The sequence below is a fragment of the Chelonia mydas genome, chromosome 8 (assembly GCF_015237465.2).
Source record: "Chelonia mydas isolate rCheMyd1 chromosome 8, rCheMyd1.pri.v2, whole genome shotgun sequence".
NCBI classification, from domain to species: domain Eukaryota; kingdom Metazoa; phylum Chordata; order Testudines; family Cheloniidae; genus Chelonia; species Chelonia mydas.
In genome coordinates, this window is record NC_057854.1 from 16,009,533 (window position 1) to 16,027,293 (window position 17,761).

The 17,761-nt window shown below is 43.7% G+C and overlaps 1 long non-coding RNA gene across 2 annotated transcripts in view; it reads left to right on the top strand.

The window, feature by feature from the left end:
- Positions 1–17,250, top strand: part of LOC122466824 — a 79,670-nt gene extending 62,420 nt beyond the window's left edge. Inside the window, exons 2-3 of one of the 2 annotated variants that reach the window (XR_006292684.1) lie at positions 4,962–5,065; positions 14,486–17,250. This is a non-coding gene — a long non-coding RNA (uncharacterized LOC122466824). The remainder of the gene's footprint in view (positions 1–4,961; positions 5,066–14,485) is intronic. The other variant, XR_006292685.1, reaches the window with a different exon arrangement.
- The last annotated feature ends 511 nt before the right edge of the window (positions 17,251–17,761 follow it).

Below are 17,761 nucleotides of genomic sequence, written 5' to 3' on the forward strand. Positions count from 1 at the left end.
TGGCGCTTTCTTTGGCCTCTTCTTCCAGGTCACTCCTGACAGTTGCTGAACAACATGGCTGCTTCAGGGGCCCCTGTATTATGATGGCTCCTACTGTCTTAGTCAGGGGCTCCCTGTGGGCTCCTGTCCCTCCTGCCTTGAGGGAACCTGCTCTCACTGTGTCCAGGTGTTTGTCCCCCATCCCTAGCACTGCCCTGCCACTTCATGCTGACTACTGTTTTCCATCCCTGCACTCTTTCGCCTTCCCTCCACAGACAGCAGTCATTCTCAAAGCCGGTCTGCTGCTTGTTCAGGGAAAGCCCCTGGCGCGCCGGACCGGTTTGTTTACCTGCCGCGTCCGCAGGTTTGGCCGATCGCGGCTCCCACTGGTCGCAGTTCGCCGCTCCAGGCCAATGGGGGCTGCGGGAAGCGGCACGGGCCAAGGGACGTCCCGTCAGGGGCTTTCCCTGAACAAGCGGCAGACCGGCTTTGAGAACCACTGACATAGAGCATGTGCTTGACTAGGGGTTTGGAACAACTTCCATATGAGGAGAGATTAAAAAGACTGGGGCTCTTCAGCTTGGAAAAGAGATCACTAAGGCGGGATAAGACAGAGGTCTATAAAATCATGACTGGTGTGAAGAAAGTGAATAGGGAAGTGTTATTTACCCCTTCACATAACACAAGAACCACGGATCACCCAAAGAAATTAATAGGCAGCAGATTTAAAACAAACATAAGGAAGTACTTCTTCACCCAACGCATAGTCAACCTGTGGAACTTGTTGTCAGTGGATGTTCTGATGGCCAAAAATATAAGTGGCTTAAAAAAAATAATTGGATAAATTTTTGGAGGATAGGTCCATCAGCTGCTATTAGCCAAGAAGCTGAGAGTGGATGACAGGGGACGGATCACTCAATAATTGCCCTGTTCTGTTCTTTCCCTTTGAAGCATCTGGCACTGGCCACTGTCGGAAGACAGGATACTGGGCTAGATGGACCATTGGTCTGACCCAGTATGGTGGTTCCTGTGTTCTGTTCATTACATACCTGACTCTAAGGGCTGTATGTTCTGAAAGTTCCATGGCATATTGTGAATGTTAACCAACAAGCAATTTCCATAGGTCCCATAAAATGACTTGTAAAAGAGCCAAAACAAGTCAACATGGAAAATAAATCACAGGTACTACAGGCAGTGACACCTAACACTTTTCATTATAAGACCTTGTTTTCAGTTGCTTATAAGTTTATCAAACTTGAATCATTTGGGCTGAAAGTTTCCATTAAGGCTGACTTTTTTGGGGGAAGTTTCAGGTAGTAATTTGTAAGACCGAGAATAGGGAAAAATGTATTGTTTGCCAATGTTTAGGGCTTCCGTTTTGGCATGGGGGAAAGAAGTCACATATATCATGATTTTTCTCCTTGTCCGTGACTTTTTCCCCTGTCCATGATTTTCCTAGACACTTGGCCCTGGCTCAATGTTGAGGGGAGGCCTACGGGCAGGAGGGACTAGAGGATGAACCTGCCCTTCAGTGGTGCATGTGGCCAGGCCTGGCTCCCCACTCCAGGCATTGCAACCTGATGCACTGGGTCACAATACCTCTCAGGTTTGGCTCCACTGACCCCCATCTTGATGAAGGGGTGGATGGGCCAAACTTTAATGAGTGCACAGTGTCCTGTGCAGTGCCCCTCAGGTTTGGCCTACCCGCCCCTCTGTTACGAGAAAGGAGCAGGTGAGCCAAGCATAGACAGCACTGCAACCTTGCCTACCAGGACACAGTGCCTGGAGCAGAGCGCCTGCCCAGCCCTGTGGGACAGGAGCTGTAGGAGCCACGGTTGTCTGGGGTGACTGCAGGGTGGGCTTTCCAACAGCCACCTGCCCACCGGCCACCCCTCCTCACCAGGAGGGATTAGGATTGCAGTGCCTGACCGGAGGGTGCTAGTGTGGGTTGTCAGGGTCCCCTGCACAGGACAAGGAGAAGGGTGTTTGTTTTGTTAAGGATCAGGGAGCAGCCACGGTAAATTTAGTAACCGATGCCGTTTTTCCGAAATTTAACAAAAATGCTGTGAGGAATCTGAAGCCATGTTTTTAAAAAATGAGTTACAACCATTTCATGGAGAAGCTGTAGCTCCGCCATGCTTTGGAGCAGGGATTTGAAATTGGGCAGGAGGGCTTGCCCCAGCGCCAGGGATTTGCTTTTCCCAGCCCTGTTAAAATTCACCCCTATTTGGCCAAGCCTCTGAAAAAATCTCAGTTCACCTGTGCTCAGCAGAGACTTGTTAAGAGTCTGATACCTCCGAAGATTCCAGCCTCGCTGAGCATTCTCCAGGCCAGGTCTACAGGGGCTGAGCAGGACTTTCCCAAAAGTTGCTCCTCTCAGGTGATGGGGATGCTGTGGTGCCACACGTTAGAGCTGAGACCAGGGAGATGGTCTCTGCTGTGCTCCCAGTGCTCCCCCTGTTGACACCTAAGCAGCGTGGAGGGAAAGCATGAAACAAGCTGACTCAAATGCAGATCGGGGAAGGAGGTGGGAACCTTGGACGGTTTAGCAGCAGGAGCCAGGGATGAGGGGTAGGGCAGGAGCTGTGGAGTGGGGAGACAGGAGCAGGAGTGGGATTATGGGCAGGAGTAGGGGTCAAGGGCAGCTGTTGAGGACAGAGGCAAGGACAGGGCCTTGGGGAGCAGAAGCCCCGTTTACAGTAGAATTTGAACCATTTTGGAAAATGGAGTTGAATCTGTTTAAAACATCCTTTCTGATAAAGGGGTTTCAAACGTTTGTCTGGCCAGTGTAGACAAGATCATTTGGTTTTAAAACAGTTTTAAAGAAACTGTGTCAGAGCTCAGGTAGGACTTTGATGGGTTCAATGCCAGTGCAGGAAGGATCTCTAGTAGCTGATGGAATAATTGATAGTCTAGAAATTGATGCAGTATTCCTAACCATACAAAAAGCATGCATTGTTTCTGCCAATACTAGAAAAGAGCCTAGGTGCCAGCCTGTGATCTTAATTACACTTGTGAAAATCTAGAGCGACTCCCTTGAAGTCAGTGGAACTGCATTGGATTTGCAGAATCGTAGCAGATTTACATAAAGCAGAGATGTGTGAAATTCATAATTTTAGTTTTGTAGAGTAAACATAGTTTCATTTTGCACTGTTGTAAAAATGGTACTAAAAATTCATTTTGTGCAATATTTCTAGCTCAGTGGCTACTTTAACACTGAAAATATTTTTCTCATGGCTTTGACACAAAAATCATATTGGCTTAAAAACTGGCCTGTTTTCAAGAATTTGTCCCTTTGTCTTTGAAATATTTGCATATACGTTTGGAATTCTTCACAGAAATCGTCCATTTTTTAATTTTTAACCAATTCCAAAAATACTTGCATTTTAGTTGTATTGTGAATATTTTGCAAACTGTATAAACCTTCTGTCCAGTATGTTAGTTTAATTACATTGTTAGGTTCTCTCGTTCCCTGGATAGAGGGTTGAAATGGTATTGCTAGAAGTCGGTTTGGGGTCAGATGATTTTTATGTATTTGAGTGTTTTTTGCTTCATGGATTTTTCAGTTCTCCAGCCACAATAAAACAAATTCACCTTTTACTTTTTGCTTTTCTAAATCCTGTTTTCATTAATCAGTTCAGAGTTAATTTTCCACTTGCAGCAGGTAGCTGCTGCTACTGTGCATTGTAGAAAAAGCCTGATATTTCCAGTCATTGGCATGAATATGTGTTGCTGTTTTGTCTTTAAGACACATGACATAAGGAAAGGTCAGCTCTGACTGCCAGGCACCCTGTTTCTTCTGTTCCATTTCATCTGCTACTTCACTTCACAGGCTGTGATAAAATGTTCTGATCTCACAAACAATGTTTGTGGTAGACGACTAGAGAGAGATTTTTTAAAAAAATCTCTCAAAATTAATGAACAAAATTATTTAGGTTTTTTTTTTTTTAATTTCAATTAAAAAAATCAGGTAGCTCTGGTGCTGGTCAAAAAAATTTGACAAATTGAATTTTGATAAAAAAATCCATAAAACCCAAAATTCTGAAGTTTCTGGTTAGCTCTAGACATGACCCATGTCTGCCAACTTTTCTGCAGCCTCTTGGGGCAAACCCCAAACTTAGTTGATGAGCCTTTTAACAATGGGAAGAAAAAATGTAACTTCACCTCCTCTGAGAAAATCTGGTGTGGCAAGTGATAAAGAATGTTGGTATTCTCTATGACCTGCGCTAGAGATCCCTGCTCTTGGTACATTAGAAGTAGATAGTGCCTCTCTTCACTTGCTTTAAAAGATCAGCATACATCAGGTGTTCAGGCTGATGGCCTTCTCAGAGAACATGTAATAGGACAAAGACCAAGTTGATCTGCAATGTATGGCATCGAAGGAGTCAGGATTTTGCTTGGGTGACTTTCTCTCAGACAGTAGTCCATGGTTTGAAAACCTGACTTCTCTGCAGCATATCTAGGAAGCTGTAATACAGACTCAAAATCACAAGCTCGGAGGGATCTCCAGAAAGTCTCCAAGTCCCCATCGCCTACTTTATGATAACTTAGAATTATTAGCACCAATAACTTTGTGGTGACTGACATAACTTGTGCACTTGCCATGAGATATTGTGCAATTTCTGCCGGGGTCTTAAAGCAAGTTCTGTTCATGGTGTCCCAGAAAATGTGTAGTTTACTATGTCCATGATGCCACCCTTTTATCTCCTGATAACTGCGCCAGTAGTTTGGGCCCCCCTGTCGTAACACAGGAACCTGTGCTCTGAGGCAAACCACCACAAGCACCTTTCTGAATGTGTTGAAATTTGTTTGCTTTGGGGTCAGGGAAGAAGACAGAGGTCAGGGAAATGAAGACCTAAAGGGAAAAAAACACAGATTCTAACAGACTACTACCTTCCCCACACTGCTTCAATGCCAGGGATGAGGTAAAGCTGCAATGAGAACACGATTACATTAGTGTCAAATGCTTCCTTTCTCCACAGCTGCAGCCAGAGCAGAGCCCAAGAGTACAGAAAGGCCAACAGACCCTCTTCCTCAGAATAACAGTCCAACATGTACATCTGTTGTTGCTCTGGAGAGAGCAGAGGTAATATTTCATACATGGAGAATTTGCATTACACTATGTGTCTTTCCATCCAAGGATGCAGAAGAGTATGAGAGCATGAGCTTAGGATTGTGGGTGGGTACTTAGGAGACCCAGTAGATGAGAAAGCCTGAAGTCTCTAGCCCCAAGTGCCACAGGACTCAGGTAGACTTCTGTCTAAAAAGACTAGGTGGATGACACACCTAATATGTGTGTGTATATTTATTTATATATATGTGTGTGTGTGTGTTTATACACACACATATATCCACATTATAAATGAATTAATCATGCAGCCTTGACTTCTTCACCTGCTCTCCTCCCACTGATCCATCTCCCATGGGACTCTTTCTAATATTTTCCAAATCCCTGAGGACCTTCAAACAGCTGCTATTAGAAATATTTCCTTTTTTGGCCCCAAAATATGACACCCCGCCCCAACCCCCATTTTACCTGGTTGAAACAAGTTTTCAGTCCTGTACCTAAAAATGTTTTTTCTATTCTCAAGGGTGTCATGATTTTAAAGTCTGATATGCCATGATCCTGTAGGGCTAGAAATGGCAGCTTTGTCCCTTTGGAAAATGGGAGATACCTCATCATCACACACACTTCCTAATGGGACCTAGTCATTCCTAGCCCAGGAAATTCCTGAGATATCAGACTCTTTGTATACAGAAGAGCTATATTGGTTTATTTTTAGAGGTATTTATGGCTCTTTACGTGTTCTGTGCAGTTGAACTCATGGTAACCAAGGACAGCTGCTTGGCTTTACAGGTGGAAAGATACAAAATTATCTTAAACATTTTGAAAATAGTTTCTCCATAACATGTGGCAGATACAGAATACATCTTGCTTTAGGGTGGTATTAAGGTTTTATTGGTCCTCATTTGTGAATAACATACTCGTGGTTTTTACCACCAGTAAATATAGTGCGGCCAACCCAAATTCATGCCAATTAAACTTTTATTACACACCACTGTATCAAATATTCTCTAAAAGTAATATATACTTGTGGAAGATGTGATGTGATGTGGTATAAAGGTAATGTTGGCACGAGTTTGGAATGGTCCTATTTCTTCATGAGAGTTCAAGCCGAGGATGAATTATGCATGTCATTGCAAACAAGTGTAAATAATACCTTTATACCACACCACACAGTTGTGTATTCTGTGTATGCAAGGCCTGGCATTTTCTGCAGCAAGCTTAATGTAAATCCTGTAGCGGTGGCCCCAGAGCCTTCAGAACTCAAGTGCATAAGGGTGCAAATTCTGCAACAATTGGGTTACCTGCCTTGTTTGCCAAGCCTTGTTAAAGGGGATATGCCATTGCTACACCAGCTCAGAGCTGGCTTAACTTCAGCAAAAAAAAGTCTAGCTTCTGTGAATGTGTCGCTATTAGTGTTATTTTTTGGCTCTGGTGAATTAGAATGAATGTTCCATGGTGGGGAAGGGAGAAGCCTCAATAACCAAGCAGCTCCCATGGTCTTTGGCCAAATAACATTGTGCAGCTTTGCCAGTTTCTTTGCTGGACAGCTGGACTGAGTGCATCAGCCATGGCCACAGTCTAAAGTACTGGGTTGCCAAGAACAGTTGTTTTGGTTCCCACGCACTGAGTGAAATGTGCTTTTGGCCTGAGTGATTTTTATTTCAGATTAAGGAAAGTCAACAGACAGAACAAAGAAAGAACAAATATAAGTCTTAACGATAGAGACAGTGAGATCACAGTATCTGACTCACAACCCTGGCTCCTCAGCCAGAAAAGCAGGGAGAATCCTAATCTGAAAAAGTGTAATGTCCAGAAACATTATATCTTTCCTGCTTTTACCTAGCTACTGTATGTGTATGTACCAGTACCGTGCTGTATGTACCAGAGCAGGCCTACCGGTTGAAGAAAATTAAAATGTTCTGTGGCGGTTAATTAGCATGTAGTGACAGATGCAGAAGAAAGAATGAGAGAGATTTTTGTAATGGCATATATACTGACTATTTTAAATTTTCTCCTTCAAGTTTGCTTAGGCTGGGCTTTTATTAATGTAATTTTACATGAAACCCTGGCTGGGTTCAGTGGGTTCCATTTCAATTTCAATCTTTCCATTTTATTGTGGAACCCCTTCACAGCTTCAGTAAGAAGTACTTGCCTGTATACCATGCATAAGCGCTGTGCATACATGCATAATTACCTGCCTCACTGGGGTAGTGTTGTAAGAGTTTTGTAATGTTTGAATAGTGCTTTCAAGATATAAAATGCAGTATAAGGGCTCTGTAGCATTATTGTTGTTCTGTAGCAATTGATCCTAATCAAACAGTGAACCCAAACCTCAGATCCAGATCGAACTGAATTCAAAATCTCTAGCCTATCTCTAGCCCCCGCTGCTCCGCCACCTTACATTTTGGAAAGTATGAAACCAAGGCTTCGAACCTCTGAGTATGAGATTGTTTGGACCTACTACATAAATACCTTTGTACATGCACATAAAATGTACATATGTTTCTATTTACATAGATGCTTAGGGGGCAATGCCCAAGCTTAAAACCAGCATTATGAGTGGTTTAAACATAAAAGATAATTCCTGTCACCTTCCTCTCATATTGGAGTTAAGAATTTTTTTATAGCCTTATTCCTCTAATTATCCTTTCCTTTGTTCACAAATGACTTATACAAATTTTAGTTTTCTGTTAAGTAACAGTGAGTTTTAAGATTGCATTTTAGCTGCAAAGGCTGTAACTGGAAGCTGTAATTTCTTTGTTCAGCTCTATATTTTTTCTGAAACTGGGGGATTATCAGAATTGCTGAAGTGTTGGGTTTGAAATACCAGAATCCCTGGATCCACAAGCAGAGCTGGATACATTTTTTCAGGAAAACTTTTTTTTCAGAAAAAATGCAGATTTGATGGCAACAAACACGTAGCAAATTTGTGTTGATTTTCCCAAATTGTTCATTTTAGGGGGTGGAATGGTTTGAAATTTTCTAAATGAAATGTTTCCATTTAAAATGACTTTTCATTTTGAAATATTCTTCAGTTGTATTTAAAAAAAATTAAAAATGTTAAAATCACTTGAAATCGAAACAATGTGTCATTGTGGATCGAACAAAATATTTAATTTGCTCCTAAATGGTATTTTTTCTGACTTTTGATTTGCTGAACATTTTGAAATCCATTTTTGAGTTGAACCTGAACTGAAATTTGGTTTTGGATTTTTTTTTGGATTTTCAGCATACCAAAAGATCAGTTATTCACACAGCTCTATCCACGAGTTGGAAATACCAGCAGGTCAACTGAAGCTGTCAAGGTAGATCCATTGTAGTTGGACGAGACTTTCAATGTGTTTGGGTTTTTTTGACAAGAAATTTGAGGTCCTCTTCGGTCTTTGTGGATGTTAAAGCTCCCAGGGCATCTGTCATAAGACTAGGGGTTTGCCTTATGTCATTGGCCAGAATTTCCTCTCCTTCGATGATACGCTGTGCATGCTCGTTGTCTGCCTGGCCCTGGCCCTACACTCCAGAGGTGACTGCATTTTATCGGGCTTGTATGTGTACGATTATATCATACACAATGTTACTTTTCCCTGGGAAGCACAGGTGAATACACGAATTTTCTTATAACAGTGGTATTACTCCTACTAAATATTTTGCACTTGTGTAAAATGGGTGTAATAATACTTATCTCCTTTATATGGGTGTTTTGGGGCTTATTTATGAGGGTTGGATAGCTGTTTGAGAATCTCAGATGAAGGATATTATAGTCTGTTGGTGAGAGCAGGGGACTGGTGATCAAGAGACCCTAGGTTCTACTCCTGACTTTGCCACTGTCTCATTGGGTCTGTTCCTAAGTCTTCCACTTTGGGCAAATGCTCTCTGTGCTTAGTTTCTCCATCTGTAACATGAGTAAGATTGATAATACTCATTGTCAGGGTTCGCTCCCCACTCTGAATTCTGGGGTACAGATGTGGGGACCCGCATGAAAGACCCCCTAAACTTATTTCTACCAGCTTAGGTTAAAAAATTCCCCAAGGCACAAATCCTTTCTTTGTCCTTGGATGGTTTTGCTGCCACCACCAAGTGATTTAGACAAAAATTCAGGAAAAGGTTCCACTTGGAGTCCCTGTTTCCTCAGAATATTCCCCCAAGCCCCTTCACCCACTTTCCTGGGGAGGCTTGAGAATAATATCCTAATCAATTGGTTACAATGTGAGCACAGACCAAATCCCTTGGTTTTTAGGACACTGAAAATCAATCCGGTTCTTAAAAGAAGAATTTTATTTAAAAAAAAAAGTAAAAGAATCACACCTGCAAAAATTAGGATGGAAGGTACTTTTTACAGGGTAATAAAAAGATTTAAAACACAGAGGATTCCCCTCTAGGCTCAGCTTCAAAGTTACAAAAAAAACAGGAATAAAACTCACTCTTAGCATAGGGAAAATTCACAAGCTAAAACAAAAGATAATCTAATGCATTTCCTTGTTATTACTTACAATTTTTGTAATCTTAGATGCTCATTTCAAGTATGTTTTCAGGAGATGTTTTTCCAGCCTGGTCTCTCTCTCCATCCAGAGAGGGAACAAAGAGAGCATAAACAAAACCACGCCCCCTTCCACCCCTTCCCCCCCACCGATTTGAAAGTATCTTCTTTTCTCATTGGCCCTTTTGGTCAGGTGCCAACTAGGTTGTTTGAGCTTCTTACCCCTTACAGGTAAAGATTCAGTACAACTACCCAGTTGCTACCCTTAGCTATATGTGTATGACACTCATCTTGTATAGTATTGTTATTACTATACCTGTCCATATTACATCTGGACAGACACACACAGTCTTGATCGACAAAGAGTGGGTTTTAATGCAGTAACAATACACAATTTCCTAAAAGTATCTAACTTTGCTAACTAAGGCCACGACTTGCACTATAATCTACCTTTCATTAAAGAGGTTATTTTTCTTCCAGACTTCGGAATTTTCTAACAGTTGTCAGAGAGAGCTCCCTTATGCTTCATTTCCCCTTCTGTTTAAGTTAAGTCAGCATAGCCGAAACCACATTGTTAGAATCTGCAGAAACCTCTATGCTGCTCTGTAGGCACTGGTTTTGTCTTTCATTCTGAGAAGAAGTGTTTGTGCAAGGCATGTTTCGTGGCTGGTGTGGAATTCTGTAAGATCCTGTTCCAGGTTTGTTTGCCTCAGTAACAGAATGGGATGGATAAAATCCAGTCAAACAGTTGAGAACATTTTCAATAGTGGAAAAATTATTGGATCTCTGCAGGGAAGGGAAAGGCAGCAGGACGATTACCGGAGGGATGAGAGGTGGCAAGTGGGGTTGGAGGTTTAATATATGGTGAAGGAAAAAGAAGAGCAACTAGAGTGTTTTTTGAGGAGAGACAAGGAGTTGGGTGATGGGGAGGCCTATGGGTAGATTCTGAGGAAACACTGGGGATGGAGGTAAGCTTTTAATGGGGATCTAGAGGAATATTGGAGAGCTTCTGGGATCCTAGGGGCCTGTCGGTAGTTTCTGAGAATGGAATTGGGCTGGAGGCTTATTAAAAACTCCTTACACCTGCTTCAGTTGCTTTATGCCAGATAAAAGTGCCAGAATGACATAAAGATGTCCTAAAACCTCAGTTTCAGCAGGACAAAGATTCCTCTGGTTCATGCACTGCAGAAGACAGCCATAGGGCTGCCTTCAGATGATCCCCTCACAAACCCTTTCATAGGGGGGGTGGGGCCTGGGCAGGAGGAGTTTGTCGGGGTGGAACAACAGCACGTATTCATGTGGCCATTGCAAGCAGTGTTGCAGCCCATACGGTAGCCCCAGGAGGTAGGGTGGCCAGGTGTCCTGTTTTCAGCTGGAAAGTCTGGTTGAAAAGGGGACCTGACTGTGTCTGGTCAGATTTACTGGTGGTGGGGGAGGCGGGGAGGCGCCGAGTCATCACCTGTGCCAGCCCCTACTCAGCCAGGGTCAACTCCTACCTGCATCAGGCGGCTGCAGCTCCCGACCCTGGCTCTGCAGGTGAGTCCCTCCCGACCCACGCAGGGATGGGAGGAGAGGGGGAAAGCAGTGAGTAACTGGGAGGGAGGGGGAAGAGGAGCAAATGGGGGGGGCAGGGTCTCAGGGGAAGGGGCAGGACAGGAGTGGGGCTTTGGGGGAAGAGGCGGGGCAGGGGGTGAGGCCTGGGGGGGAAGGGGCAGTACATGAGCAAGTCCTCAGGGGGAAGGGACGGGAAAGGGGAAGTTCTAGCACTCGTGCTGGAGTGTCCAGTTTTTAAATATTACAAAGTTGGCAACCCTATCAGGAGGCGTCTGAAACTTAGACAGGCTCTCAGGGCTATCTAAGTTATGACGGGGGGAGGGATGCCTTCCAGCACCCAAACCAGTGTAGGTTTGGGAGATCGTAAAGGAGGTTAAAATCCGCCCTACCTCCCTGTCCCCCTGGGTTGCAAGTTCTGTGCTGCATTAGAATTTTACTCACAGGGAAGGAGGAAACCAGGGTCCAGTGGGAGGGTTATGTGGCAAGAAGGAGCTTTGGGGAGCATTAGAGAGTCATAAGGCCCCAGACCTGTCCTCCTTTCCCTATTAGAGAGCAACATAGAGGAAGGCAGCTAACGAGCATCACTATAGAGGGTTTGTCATGATCCACCAGGGCCAAACTGACACTGGTGCTACAGAGACAAGGTGGGCATAGGTGCCGACTTCTAATGGCGCTGGTGAGTGCTCGACCCCCCTCCGCCCCCGGCCCCGCCATTGCTCCACCCCTACCCTGCCCCCATTCCAACCCCTTCCCCAAGGTCCCCGCCCCAACTCCGCCCCTTCCCTGCCCCTATTCGACTCCTTCCCCAAATCCCCGCCCTGGCCCAGCCTCTTCCCCGCCTCGTCCCCTGAGTGTGCCACGTTCCAGCTCCTCTCCCATCCCTCCTGGAGCTTGCTACAGCTGTTTGGCAGCACTGGGAGGTAGGTGGAGGAGCTGGGACGCGGCGTGCTCAGGGGAGGAGGCGAGGTGGGGCAGGGTGGAGATGCTCCAGCCCCAGAGCACCCATGGAGTCGGCACCTGTTTCTCACCCACATTGTCCCTCTAATATCCTGGGACCACCATGGCTACAACAACACTGCATACAACAATGGAAGATATCGAATTTTGCTTTCTCATTCTACAGTCCACACAATGGGAAAAGCCATGGCCTGATGTCACATTTCCTCCTTCTTGCTAGATCGAAATATAATACTCTCCTGGATGCATAATCTAGGACGGGGGATTTTGGCTGCGGGTGATGTGCATTCTAATGCACATTTCAGCAGCAAGCCTGATATTATACTGAGGTGATTAAAGGGCAACTCATTCCATGTTTATTTCTACTCTGATTGTATCTGCAACCAAATGCATGACAGGGACAAGGGTGTTTGGATGTGGAGAGATCAGGTTTGTACTCAAACTGATATAATCATATTTTATGTTATATACAAAGATGACTTCAATGCGTGCGTGTTTTATCTCAGGAAAATGCATGTATATTAACTTGTTCTCTGACATATTGGAGCTCACAGTGCCATCTCTGAAACACTTTTTTTTCCCTGTGGATCATCCTATTGCTTCAGAAGTGGAACTGATAGTAAATGAGATTTCTTTAAATGTCCCTATAGGACTTAATAGATGTTAAGGGCCTGATCCAAGGCCCACTGACGTTAATGGAAAGGCTCTCACTGACTAGAAGGGGCTTTCAATCAGGTCGCATATCAGTAAATTTCAGCAGAAATGGAATAGACTTCTAAAAACCTACAGAATTTAATAGAGAATGATAACTGTTCCATAGGTGTGTGTGGTGTTGTTTTTTAAAGTCTTATAGAATTCCATTGCAGGGATATAATTTGCTATTAAATTCCATAGGAATGTCCATAAAAAGTACAATATGATTAGCCTCTTGATCATTTGAGCAATCACATTTGAAACAAGTTGCTTTTGTCATGGTTGTTGCCACAATAGAGTTTGCTGCTAGAGAACAATAATGTTTATTTCATTCTGCAGCTCCCTTAATAAATGATTAACTATTAAGTGCCCTCTGTGTATTTACATGTCTTAACCTAAACAAATAAGACCAAAGCCGTGCCTCAGTTTCCCATTAGATAAAATGGGGATAATAATACCCTGCTCACGCATGTAAAGTGCCTTGAGATCCATGGATGTAAAGCATCTGTAAGTGTAAAGTTTCATTACTCGGTAGCTGCTAACTGTCCTCCTCCACTTCTCCATTGTCCGCTCATTAGTTTGAGACTGCAAATAACCTCCAAAGCTTCTCTAAACAGAAACTAGAAAGGCTTTGCTAGATCAGTGGTTCTCAAACTAGGGCCGTTGCTTGTTCAGGGAAAGCCCCTGGCGGGCCGGGCCGGTTTGTTTACTTGCCGCGTCTGCAGGTTTGGCCAATTGCGGCTCCCACTGGCCGCGGTTCGCTGCTCCAGGCCAGTGGGGGCTGCGGGAAGCAGCATGGGCCAAGGGATATGCCGGCCGCCCTTCTTGCAGCCCCCATTGGCCTGCAGCGGCGAACCGCGGCCAGTGGGAGCCGCGATCAGCTGAACCTGCAGACACGGCAGGTAAACAAACCGGCTCGGCCCACCAGGGGCTTTCCCTGAACAAGCGGCGGCCTTGGTTTGAGAACCACTGTGCTAGATGACAGTTCTTTGCACATCTCTTGTGATTTTGCAATACAGATGTGTGGGCCAAGGCCTGTGATTTGGAAGGAATTCGGCCTGGAGGGTTGCAGTTTAATGGAGAAATGTTAGGGAAGCATTGCATAAAAATGACCCTCTTTCTGGTGTTGTACAAATGGCCACAAGCCGAAACGCTGTAATTCCAAGTTGTGCCTCAGCCCAAAAGTACACATGCAAGGCAACTGGAGCCCATGGAGACAGCGCAGCATTCATTTACAGTGTCTAATTCACCTCCTCGTTTAGTAATTTGTCTGCTTTCTTTCCTCTTCTGCTGCTTCCTCTCTCGCTGTAAAGTGATAGCCTGCTACCTCTTCAAGGGAATGATAGAAAACCCTGGGGATTGACTTAAGGGAGGGAAAGGTTGAGGGCGGGGGGGGGGAGGGGGGGGGAGTGAAGGATCATTTGGAAAATGGACACAGAATAAATTGCTGTCTTTTCCTTTTTCCTTTTCCTTTCTTTTCTCCTAAGCCAGTTATTGGGCTGTATTGTTGACAGGGCTCCTATGCATATAAGAGAAAGAGGTCAAGATAACATGTTTCTAAAGTGAGTCATTTTTCTGTCTTTTCTAAAGAAACCATTTAGAACATACCTTCATGTTCCCCATACCCCCTACAACTCCCAACTTTTAAACAAATACTGGAAACCGGGGGTCCTCTTCCTTCTTAATGCTTTTGTGTGCTTGTGACCCAAGAATATTGTGTGGTTTAACTTCAAATATAATTTTTTTTTTTTAAATTACAGATGGGCCTGAACCAAAACCCAGCCTCGCATTCCTTCCTTCCCTGAACTTTAGAGACGTTTGGATCCACATCGGAACTGTGCAACTGCCTCCTGTCTCTAACATGAACCAAAGAAAAACCCCACATCCAAACTCCTCTGAAATCCTGGGACGCTCCGATTTGGATTCCAACATTGCCATGTGGGACCATCTCTACTGTTCCCCCTGAGCTAATGGAAAGAGGAGGTTCCCCCTCAGCCAAAGTAAAGGGGAGGTAACTCTCACTCTGTTCAGATGTAGAACTGAGTTGACTTAAGATTTACAGAAGCAGCCCCTTTCCTGAGGAGATCCGAGATTGCATAAATCCATTCAGTGACGGTCTTGCCATTTGCAGGAGGCCATGTTGGTGAAAGCGGGGAAGCTAGGCTGTGAATCACCTCCTCTTCTACTCCCTTTTCTAGGAAGCGTGTGTTGTTTCCTTCCTCTCTCTACCCTCTGCCTCCCCTCCCCTGACGTACGGAGTTTGCATGTGTGTGGGGGCCAAAGCAGTTGCTTGTGCTTGAGGCCATCACTGCCTCCCATCTCTCATGAAGGCATCTGGTGACGGCAGGAGCAGAGCCACTGCTCCTAGGTAGCTGTTTGGTGCATGTTAGCCCTTGTAATATGCTGAACCGCTCTAGGAAATCGTTTTAAAATGGGCTTCATACGTGATGCGGAGGAGCCCAAGGAAAACACAGACCCCAGCCAAACCCAAATTTATGTTTGTGGTTTCTGGAGCTCGTGAGATCAATTTTGTTTGAGTTAAAATTGATTTTAAAGGTTTTGGATTTTATTCTCCCTCATTCTTGGTTTTTGGGCAGGGAGGTGGTAGCAACGAGCATCGCTTCAGCATATGGGAAGTGCCTCTGTAGGCCCACAGCCCTGGTATTGAAATTTGGGGCAGCTCATGTGTGCAAACAGAGTCCTAGAAGGGTCCTGGGGAAGCAGAAGCATGTGGAGGTGATGCAGTTAGTGTCTCTGGCCAACAGGCCACTGGAGGCATTCTAGAAAGCTAGCAAGGGCACGACTCAAACTCGCAGTTCCTGGGTGGTGCTTGGGTTCAGTGGCTGGTGCATGTCACTTTGAACCAACCATTTAATCTCTGCGCCCAAATAAAGACTGAGCCAAAACTGAGTGAAGAGGCCAGGCGTCGACTCTGAGAGTTTAAACATCAGAGAGTCAACCTGTGCTATGACAGGCACCTGTCTTCTCCTGCCATATAATGAAAAGGGGCCACCTCTCTAGAGCTGTGAGTGGCTTGGCAGTTTCGTGCTGCACGAGTTGATGTGAGTGGTTTTGATCTGTGCAGGTTCAGACCTTCCCTCGAATTTTGCTTTGAGATTAGGATTTGGAAGTCAGTCAAAATAGCTAAATTAGCTGCCTAGGTATAGAAACTATATTCAAAAATGAAAGGGCACAAAAGGAAGGGAGAGGCTCCCCACTTTGAGGCACCAGCTCAGAATACATTGTTACAAAGCTTGATTTTCTTTTCACTGTTCACTCTAAATAATGAAAGCGCATCTTAGATAAGGTTGTTGTATTTAATGTTGCAAGAAACCTGTGGCCACCTAGGGCTTCCTGTTTGTTGCTATGGTGCATGTCAGGGCTACTCAGAACATCAGAGCAGCAGCAGGGATAAAATCCAGACCCTCCTGCTTCAAAACACCACTTGAACAAAAGGAGACTCTCCATTATCTATTAACAATACAAGGTTTATGACACAAAACTGGGTAGTTCTGATCAGTCCAGTAGTGGGTGCTTTAGTGGTCCACATACACAGTAGCTTTGCTGCTGCAGTACAAAGGAGAACAAGAAGGTGAATGAAGGGCTAAAAAGAGGCGTGTGAGCAATCCTTCTATGAGAATCATGTATGTGAGAGTCCACAAGCTACAGTGATGGGTGCTTTAAAAATCCATAAAATAATAAAATAAATGTAATTACTTGTATTTGTATTTTAAATGTAATTACTTGTATTATTTCTCATTGTGTTGCAAAATATAACACCCTTGTTTTAATTAATGCAGCTGAAAGGAAAAAGTAATTTCCGCATTTAGCCTTGTTTCACTAACAAACTACATGACACTACAGTAATTCCATGATGTAGTATTATTGTATTGAATTATATATTTATATGGCACCAAAAGCAGGCTAAGCACTTTCTTGACAATAATGAAGATTAAGGGCCACATTCTGATCTCAGGTAAATCTGGAGTAACTCTGCTGAAGTCAAAAGAATCACTCTGGATTAAACTGAGTTTGTAAAAGCCATGTCTTGAAGACTGTCTAATAAAATAATATCAATGCAAAGCTGAAGATTTGCCCCATGTTCCAGCAAAGCTGGACACAAGTTCACCTGTAAGGTTTGTGACCTTTAGTGAATCAACGACACATAAAGTGAGTTTAATGCTTGTATCAACATCAATAACTAGGTGTGATAAGAGCATTTTGTTCATCTCTGCATTCTTGCACAGATCAAAGATAATTAGGCTTGGCAGAATTCTATTTGTAGTTTTTTATAATTTTGATGGATAATACTAATGTTTATTTTTAACCATTTTTGTTTGTTTCTTTTGATTTTATATTTTCATACTTGCAGGAAATTATTTGAGGGATCACACAATGAGCAGGTCAGGCAATTATTATTTATTGACAGTAGATGTTGAGATTCAAAAAGTTAAACCTTTATAACATTAAAATAGAAATTGTCGATATCATATCCAAATATACAAATATATAAATCAAACGCTAATTAGTCCAATTTTCTTATTTTGCTTATCTGTAAATTTGAATTATTATTGATGGAAATATTTTTTCGTTGGTTTATGTGAATGGTGAAATTGAGATTTGCAGATTTTTACAGATATTTGCCAATAAAAACCTAACCCCGCCAAGCCTAAAGATAGTAAATTTTAAAAGAGCCAGTTTAGCAAGAAACTGCAGAGATGGCAGCAGCCTGAGCATAATAATATCAACGATGGTTGATTTAATCTTCCGTGGCATCCCACATATAGTGAGTTTACCCAACGGGATGGGATGGCCTGGAAAGTTACACACTGACATGTTTCAGCATAAACAGTATAGAAAATAAAGATGGGGGATAAATAAAGCAAAGAGAAGGAAGTGATGGTTTAAAACGTTGTTACCAAAAACAACACAGGTGAGGTCAGGCGCAGAACCCTGCCTCTACCTCTCACGGAGCCTGTTAGCTCTGGCATCGCTCAATAAGGACCTCCAGGTGGAGCTGTTTCTTTGGGATTTTG